The following is a 9,733-nucleotide window of genomic DNA, read 5'->3' on the forward strand; positions in this document are numbered from 1 at the left end:
GTCTACGGAAACGGAAACAAGGAGCCTCCGCTTTGTGGGAGGTGGCGAGCAGGGCCTTTCCGAGAAGCTCCGCCCGGTGCGCCGTGGTCGCTCTTGGCGCTTCGTCTTCTTGAGCGGATTGAGAGTTTAAGCACGTAGGTGACCTCCAGATCTTTCGAGGCAAATTTCTCTCTCTCCATCTTTCTCCTTCCATGTCTTTCCCTCTTGGAAAAAGAGAGAGAGAGAGAGGTATCCCAGCTAAAGGTCCCTATAAAAGTCCATGTCCCTGGTGCGAGATTATTATATTATTCACTTCATTTCATCAGAATTAAGCCCAGATTTAGAGGAGGGGAATTAGGTCTGTAAAAAGTCAGAGCAGTATCTGGCGCCCCCCCCCCCCCCCCTCCAGTGGCGCTTGGTAAGGTTCCCTGTGTCTGGAGAGTGTGACACGGCCAGCCCGCGGGCAGAGACTGCTGCCGGTCTCCAGTGCAAACTGGAAAGTGCTAGGAAATGGACCCTGTGATCTGGGGGCCAGTCACCACCTCCTGCATGGACAAAGGAATCCGGAGGGAGCAGTTTGTGTGCATCGGTGGGGCCTGCAAAGTTTTATTTTTATTTATTGTTTGGTGATGATTTAAATACCCCTGGATGCCAAATCATAAACAGAAAGAAGCCCACATTTGGCTTTTGTTATCAGCAAAGAGAATTAAGGTTATTTTTTCCCTTGACTTTCTTTTTTTTTTTTTAACAGCCCAGTACCTTGGCTGGATTCCAGTTCAGGTAATTACATTCTGTCTTCCTAAATTCCCTTGTAACTCCAATTGGGCAAGCTGCTCTTCTCTGTCTCCTAAAAGCTGATGTGCGGGGTGCCTGGCATCGAATGGGGTGGCATTCCAATAGTGGGTCCCAAGTGTTCTGCTGGAAGTGCATTTCGAGCGGCTTCTGCACGCAGGGCTTGTGTGCAAATGGAAGTAGTATTATTTATTGCTCTTTTCCACCAGCAGCTGCCAACCCGAAACTATCTCTGAATGACATTTTAAATATGAAGGCCAGGGTCATTAGGATGATTAGATACAAGGGTCCGTTTTGTTCACCTCTGGAATTATTGGGTGAAGGGAAACAGAACAGGGAGAGGAAAGGAGAGAAAAATTCCTCCCGTCTCAGAGAAGGTTTCCTTTCCCGTGTTCATTTTTCCACAAAATGGCTCTTTTTGTATGTATGTTATTAGCTTTTTTTTTTTTTTTTTGCTATCTCTTGATTAAAATCTAGGATTATTTGACCTATTTTGTTTTGTTTTGTTTTTAGGGATGAGTGAAAACGGAAGTATTTTCCATTTGTTGGGATAAAGTGACATCCCCTTTTAAAGAAGTCTGAGAGTCCATTCATTTAAAGTTAATTCTTCAAATATTTATTGAGTTCCTGCCACGTGCCAGGTCTCGTGAAAGGATTCTCCGGGCTGTCTCTGCACTGATTGTTTTGTCCTTTTCATTACTATTTATTTTAATTACGGATCTCTGCGTGCTTTTCAATTGCATCTGTATTGACAACCGAAGTAGGAAATAACACGCTTGTGTGTGATGCCGTATGTAATCGTGCCTCATGCAGACTGCTGATGTGAGTGAAGAATACATTTTCCAAGGATGCCACCAACATCCACCACAGAAGAGAATTGGGGACAGATACTGAGAGGCAAAAAAGAAAATCTGTGTATGAAAACCACTTTCATTTTAAAGATAAACACAACAGTAGAGGGATTCCTTTTTCCAGTTGCCATTAGAGATTGAGGAAACTGCTGCCATGGGTCTATTGTCAGGTCTGTTTGTTCATAATTCCCACAAAACAAGGCTGTGAGGGTTTCGGGGATGGCCGTTCTCAAGGGGCGGGGTCCGCTGCCCTGCGTACACCTGCCGTGACCCACGTTCCCGCTCTGGCTCTTCCCTCGCACTTGGAAGCAGGCAGACCTTCCTGCCACTTGTAATTTTTATTTTCTGTTGACTTTAATTTCCCGGCTCTGAATCCTGCCACCAGTAAATGCCACAAATCGATGGTGCTATCCGCTTAGGCGGTGTGGTCAGAGCCACTCCGCGGGAACCCGCCACCACGGCCGGCATTAGACCTTACCCTGTGTTTCGATAATAATTTATTATGGCCCCTCTACCCCCCAGTAGAATCATTCTTTACAAAGCACCGAGCCTGGGAAGATATTAAATGACTCAACTCAATCCAGTGATCTCCTCTGGGCTTGTAACTCCAGTGAATTGCATTTTTCCCCTAATTACAGGAAAAATAGCAAATTGGCAAACATCAGGAAGTGGGTACACCCCCTCTGATTTACAGGGAAGAGGGCAGGGTGACTTTATAGCTCAGGAATTCAGTGAAATAAATTTATGGTTAGAAAAATTCATGTTCTTAATGTGATGAAGGTCCTTTAACTTTTAACACGCTTCTCCAGTTAAGGTTCGTGGGACTCGCACGGAAATGGCTGTCTACAGCTGCTGCAAATTGATTTATCCCCAGATAATAGTCAGAGCTGCAGACCAAACTGTTGGAAGGAAACAGTCCTTTAATTTCGGTGTTTGGGGCTGTCTGTGTATTGTTATGCATGTTCCCGTTGTGTGTACGAGCAGAGACTTGCGGTGGCCTCACTTTTCCGGGCAATCAGGGTAATTTCCCTCCAGCCCAGAGGGCCTGCACTGCTGATAATCCCTGAACACGGTCCCCCCGGGGGACTCGGCAGCCCCCACATCAACTCCTCCCGAGGCGTTTGTGAAATTCTTCCAGGAGTCAAGCGATCTACACGAGAAATTGGGGAATCAGCGTCTGTGGTGATGCTAATGTGTGTTTTGGAAATTGTGTTTTGCAGATCTGAGGAAATCGTTTGTGCTGTGAGAGTGACGTGCTTGGTCCGTTTCAGGTGCTCTCTGGGCAGGACAGGGGCGTCGCCCCAACTCTGATCCGGCCTTGGTTTCTCTGGGGCTCCCCAGTCCCTCTTCCCAGAGGGAGCAGAGCCAGACACCCAGTTACTGGGAGACTGTTCCTTCATTCAGTAAAGATTTCCTGAGCAGCTGCTCTGTGCAAGGCCGTATGCTTGGAGGAGGGGCTGGATGAGGCCAGCACCACCTCTGCCCTCTTGGGATTTACAATCGATTGAGAGACAGAAAATAAAACGAGCAAACAAGTGATTGCAGAAGGAATCACCAGTTGGGGTAGTCACACTGGTACTGAACATTTGAGGAGTTACAAGAGAGCATATGGTCCCACGTGCTATATGGCGGGGTCCTTGGAGGGGGTGACAGAGGTGGAAGCCCTCAGTCCCCAGCCTCTGTCCTAACTTCTCAGGGGGCAGGAATCCTGGGAGGCGCTGTTGACGGGTATGAATCAAAGGCTGCTCATAGCACAAGGCTCAGCGGGGCTAACCCGCCCCTGAAGTGTGTTTGCATCCCAGTCTGCTGCGTGCTGGTGGGGGCCAGCTGGGCTGGGGAACTGGTCATTCCCCCTCCATCCTTTCCATTTGTCGAGTGCCTGCCTGTCCTGGCAAGACGCTGTCAGGGCACTGTTTAGGGAGCCCTTGACTTCATGTCCCTGCCCCTCAGGGTCCCCGCAGCACCATGCTGTGACCATCTTTACTGGTTTCCATGCTTGGGGTTAAGGTCCCCTCTTCCCTGGCCCGTGGGCCCTTGCCGGAGCTCAGATTGGCTGTCTCAGCTCTTGGTCTAGCTGAATGGTTGCCTGGTACTCAACCCCCCTGAATACAAAATCTGCTTTTTCACTCCTTTTATACCTTCGAGCATGGATGTTTGGGTCTGACCCTTTTTGTGGGTGGTTGAGACCAAGGGCCACAAAAGTCTAAAACATTTCCATCTTTTATATAGTTATCTCCTGGAGAAAATACTCACTGTATATTTATTTGTTTTTTTAAAAATGACTACGTTAAAAGAAAAATTTGTACCTGTGGGAGGTAATGGGTGTTAGTTGGACTTACTGGTGTGATCATTTTGCAAAAATACACAACTATTGAATCATTATGCTGTACATAATATAAACTAACATAACGTTACATGTTAGTTGTACCTCAGTTTTAAAAACCCAAAGACCTTCCAATCTTATGAAATTTTTTTATAATTAAAAATATATTCTAATAAAATTATATTAATAAAATTAGGATGAAAATAATCCCAATAAAATTAAATTAAAAATATGCTAAAATCTTAGCATATCAAAATATAAACATTCAAGAAGTACAAATAACTGAGGAACAAAGAAGAAGTTATTATGAGGGGTTGACTTATTTTTCTTTACCTCCAGAAATGTTTATTGGGCATATGCTGTAAGACAAGTATCTTCAATGTTTATCCCTCCCTCCCTCCCTCCCTCCATCCTTTCCATTTGTCGAGTGCCTACCTGTCCTGGCAAGACGGTGTCAGGCGCTAGTGACACCGTGATGAACACATGGTTCCTCTAGCTTCATGGAGCACAACGACCTGGTTGGTGAGACAGCCCTGCACACAGCAGCCTCTGTGAGGAGCCCCATCAACATGCACCTTGCAAGGTGAGCCGCCGGCGCCACCTTCTGGGGGTGCGCACAGAGGAAAGAGTGCCTAAGATGCCTGGGAAGCCTTCCCAGTGGCCCTGGTCCAGGGTCTAGGCCTTGAAGACTGAGTGAGATTTTGCTAGAAGGAGCCCTGGGGAGAAAGGCACTCTGGACAGAGGCAATGCTCTGAACAAACGCATAGAGGGGAAGAGCCAGGAGGAAGGGGAAATGGTAGACCAGCTGTCTTGGTCTCCCAGAGTGATTTACCACGTCGCCTTTACTGTTGAACCTTTCTGGAACCTTCCCACAGCCTTGAACTCTTAGCAGCCCTTTGAGGGTTCCCACAGGGCCTGCTTGTGCTATCGGCTCTGTGAGGAATAACTCTCTGGATATGTGCCAGGACACCTGGGGTCTTCAGGGTCCTGACCACAAAATGACCGTGATTCCAGGCAAACGGCGAGGTGGCTTTGGTGGGACCTGTCCCCCCCTCCCCACACACACATGGGCGGCTGCTCCTCTACAGGTGGCAGCCATGTCACCCCTGGGCCGGGACGGGGACTCACTGTGGAGACGCCATCAGTCACTCAACAAAGGTCTTGGGACCATCTGTCATCTTGAGCACATTTGTGCCTAGGAGAGACACACTCTCTTCACGATTGTTTGCTGGGGTTTTTATTATTTAGTGTATCTATACTGGGGTTTTCCAGGATATCTACAGGTGAACTTACTTGACATCTAGGAAAAATGATTTTCGTCTTAGTTCACCTTTAGATCCAAACTCATGGGAAGTACTCTTTCTGTGATAAATTGAAATGCTTTTCATTCTTCTTTCTTGGTTAATGTTTAGAGATTCATCCGTAATGCAAACCTAATATATAATGGATATCGGTCAGTGGTCTCTCCCCAGCAAAGATGTTTACTTATTGGATGCATTCATTTCTTTATCCAGAAACTTTTCACAGAGGTCTAGGGTGTGCTCAGGAAAGAGAAGACCCATTCTTGCCTTCATGGAGGTGATGGTCTAGTGGGGGAGGGAGGGAATCCCACAGGTAACTGCCATGAGAGGTAAGAGGTGACACGGGCTCTAAGAGGCACACAGTGGATGAGAAAGATGGAGTGTGGGGAGATCACCCCCGCGGGGGTCCTGGGGCGCTGGCCCGAGCGATGCTTGCAGGGTCTCTGGGACCTCCGGAGGCAGAGAAAGGAGGGGACAGCCACTCCGGGCAGAGGAGCTGTGGGCAGAGGCAAGAGAGGCGCAGACCTGGACTGAACCTGGCTCAGCCAGGTGGGGGCTGGGAGGTTCATCCTCAGCTACACTCTGGCCGTCCTGGGACGGGCCCAGTGCCATGCTGGGCGCTGGGCTCTTCCTTAAGTGATCTTGCCTTTATTTACCCCACCCCCTGAGGAAGAAGTAGGAGGTAGGAAACAGGGAGACATTAGGTCTCTGAGAAGAGAATTACAGGTGAGATCTTTGATTTAGGTACACGGTGGACGTAAAACAAGAAAAGCGACACAAAAGGGCCAAGGAGTCTGTGGACATCCACACATTCAGAGAAGGGGAAGGTCCGAGAGCTGGGCACCCAAGCCAGTCCCCAGCACTGCTCTTTGCTTTCTGGCGTCTACACTGCAGGCAGCCAGCTTCCAGCTGTCCAGCTACCCCATCCTTGGACTGTCATGGATGGTCCCCTGCATGCAGAGAGCGCAGGGAGACACCAGGTCCCCTTGCTCCCCCTAGGGACACAGTGGGCTACTGCCCATGACTGACGGCAGGGCCGCATTTAGATTCACACTGCCCTGGAGTCTAATGTGGTTCACACCGCTGAGCTGCTTCTTTCTTACAAGGGCCTCCTCCCCCAGTAGCTACAAGCCCTGAGGCTTCCTCCGCCTTGGATTTGGGGTTGCTAGATTGTGCCCAGTTCACACAAAAACCTGACTTCCCGCTGACCTCTCCATGCCCCAATTTGTTCTTCAGCTTACAATCCAACAGGTGCAGAGACAGTCTGGACCCTCACACCGCACGATGGCAGGGGACAGCCACGTCACCACTCCGGGCAAGAGGACACACTTTGGGAAACCAGGTTCTGGGTCACGTGGTGCCCATTCTGCAGGTTTGCAGGCAGTGACGGCTGTCCTTGGCCTCTGTTACACCCAGGGATGGTGACCACAGTGAAAGTCTTCCCCCCTTGCGGAGTCAAGCTCAAGTCTAAATAGTTTCCAGCCTCTAATTGGGCTCAATCAATTCATCAACAGAGCCAGCCGCGTCCACACTTGATCCAGTGCCTTATGGTGCTAGAGGCCATGGCCACTGCAGAACGCTCCTAAGGTTAGCCCTCCTTCTCGGAGGGAAGGGTCTGTTAATAAATGTCCGTGGAGCATGCGCTCCGTGCAGGAGCTGAGTCAAGGGAGGTGAAGGGTGTGTGCTCCATGCACCAGAGCAGGTAATAAACCAGAGGCACCCATGCCCCATCTGCAAGGTGCTGTGTGCCGAGTGCTGATGGGACACGATGACCATGCCACGGGCATGTGGCAGATGAGCCTTTGAGCCCTGAATGGGGAGAACATCAACAGGTTGAGAGAGAGGAGAGGAGGACTACAGGGAGGGGACAGGCTTGGGCGGTGGGAGACCTGCTCTTCCCAAGGGGTAGCGTGCGGGAAGGAATAAAGGAAGGTTGAGACAGCAGTGTGAAAGATGGAGCCTTGAAGGCTCGTTCTGGAAGCTGGCTGGAGAGTCACTGCCGGCTTCGGAGCAGGGTCGGGGTCTGGGGAAAGGACAGATGGGAAGATGGGGGGCCCAGAAGCCTCTTTGCACGTGGGCAGCGCCCTTCCTGCGCTGCGGGAACAGAACCTTTGGGAACAGCCACGTCCTGCTCTGTCATGTGTCCTGTTTGGTGGGGGGGACCTGCTGCTAGCACCTGGCTCTTCTGCCTGTTGACTGGACAGGGGGAAGGTGGCTTCTCTCCCGAGGAGCTCGGGGGTCAGAGGATTCTTGTTTGTGCCTATCTGGTGTGTGCTGGGATGGCCCGAATGGGAGCCGAACGCAGGACTGCTGGCCCCGGAGAATCCGGTTCAGGTCAGTCCTCTGCTCCGTGCCTGAGCCCGGGGCGGTACCCGGGAGTCAGAGACAAGGCGTCCGCCATGGACCCAGGGACTCTCGGCCTGGGGGACACATCGGCAGAGCCAACCGTTGTGAGTAGGGTAGATGCACGGGGCTGGCTGGCACCAGGTTCAGGGGAGGGCCACCTCAGTGTCCCTGCTTTGTCCTAAAGATGGGGGCTGGGCCACGCCCCCCCCATGGCTTTGCTAAAACAACAGTCATCGATGTCTAGAAAAGATTGGTAGACACGAACAGCCCTGGGTAAGTAGGTTTTGAAAACGTTTCTGATGGTCTCCTCAAAGGAAGCTGAGGTGGGTGATGTTTGAGGAGCAGACACATCTGCCCATGGAGCCTGGGTGCGGCCCAAACGCCTCTGTGTCCCGGAGAGAGTCCCACAGAGGAGCCCACCTATCGGAGCCCGCGGAGGGTGTCAGTGACGGAGACACGGTTTTCTTCCTTCCTCATCGGTATTCTCAGAAAAACCCCCTGCCCCCCAGGACAAGGAACTGAATGGTGGCTGGGGACAGGGGAGGGGGAAGCCGGACAGCACATGGCCTCTGGCCGCCTCTAAGGTTGCTGGGCCGTCTCCCCTGGGGGAGGGGTCTAGGTTGCCCACTGAAGAAGGGAGAAGGGAGAATAGAGAAGAAAAAGTGAAATCCACGGGTGCATTGGTTGTCGGAAACCCCAGAGAATGCAACTGTCCCGGAGAAAGGTGGGTTGAGATAGAGATAATGTTGGCTGACCTTTCAGCCCGAACAAGATAAATAATTATGTAGGAAAGCTTTGCAATGCCTCCTGGAAGAAATTAAAGCAAGGAGGGAGGGGTGGATTGGTTGGAATCCCTGTGAGGAGTGTGCTCTCTTCAGGCTGAAATGGGGTCACACTGTATTACAAGATCTGTATGTATCAGGAGAAGTTCAAATCAACAGACTGCCTACTGTGCTGGCCGTGGTCATTGGTTCTGAAGTATTTGAAAATACACTTGTCCTTGTCTCTAGGAGCAGGGATAACCAAATCAAGAGAAGACTTTGCAGTAATCTTCCAAGTGAGCAATCCCAAGTTTCCATCTTAGGAGCAGATCCATTTTTCAAAGTATTCTCAATTTTCTGAACCCACGTAAGTTTCCTATTATTTTTTATCAGGTAGGATGGTAATCAGTGTCTGCTTCCTTCATCAGACCCATTACGCAGGATTTAAGGACATGCAGCCTTGTCGTTGGAAGGTGGACAATCAGGAAAATACCATCCACCCCTCATCCTTCATGATTTCTGAATAAGGGATACAGAACTTCAGTCTTGGTGCAAGGATTACAATTGTGTTTTGAAAACACCCCAAATCATGGGGCGCCTGGGTGGCTGGGTCCTGAAGCATCGGACTTCAGTTTAGGTCACGATCCAGTGGTTTGTGAATCGGAGCCTCAAGTGGGGCTCTGTGCGGACAGCTCGGAGCCCGGAGCCTGCTTCAGGTTCTGTGTTTCCCTCTCTCTGCCCCTCCCCTGCTTGTGCTGTCTCTCTCTCTCTCTCAAAAACTAACATAAAAAAAAATACCAAAAATAACTGAATAAGCCCCCCATGGGTATAGAGAGGTGTGAGGTCTGTACCCAGCCAGCAGAACTGGGGACTTAAATTCAAGGCTTAGCAGGTGCAGGGGGGCGGGGTGGGGTGCTGTTTGTACAACCAAAATATAAAGACATTGGTTAGTTTCCTTTGCTTTGACAGACTTCATGCCTCTTTTGGGAAGGGCGAGCTGATTTTCCAAACGCTGCCGTCACTCTCCCCTCCACGCAGCCACTCCAGGGCCCCCGCCGGCCTAGGGCGGAATGTGGGTGATCTGGGGGTGCGGAGCGCACGGGGCCCAGGTCCCTGGGGGAAACGGAGTAGGCTTGAGTCTTCTGCGCATCTCCATCGGGGTCTCTCCAGGAGCCCGCGCTCAGGCCTCTCTGGGTCTAAGAGGAGGCTCCCTCCTGAGCGGGCGCCGGGGCTCCCCTGACGCATGCTAAGTAGCTCGCACTCATCCGTGTAAACACGGGCGTCCTGGCGGTTCCAACAGGCATTATGTAAAGTGATAAACGGCCCCTAGAAAGGCCCGATCAGCACGTGGGCGCCCGGGTCCGCGGAGCCCTTGCGGTC

Source organism: Suricata suricatta, chromosome 2 (genome assembly GCF_006229205.1).
Source record: "Suricata suricatta isolate VVHF042 chromosome 2, meerkat_22Aug2017_6uvM2_HiC, whole genome shotgun sequence".
NCBI classification, from domain to species: Eukaryota; Metazoa; Chordata; class Mammalia; order Carnivora; family Herpestidae; genus Suricata; species Suricata suricatta.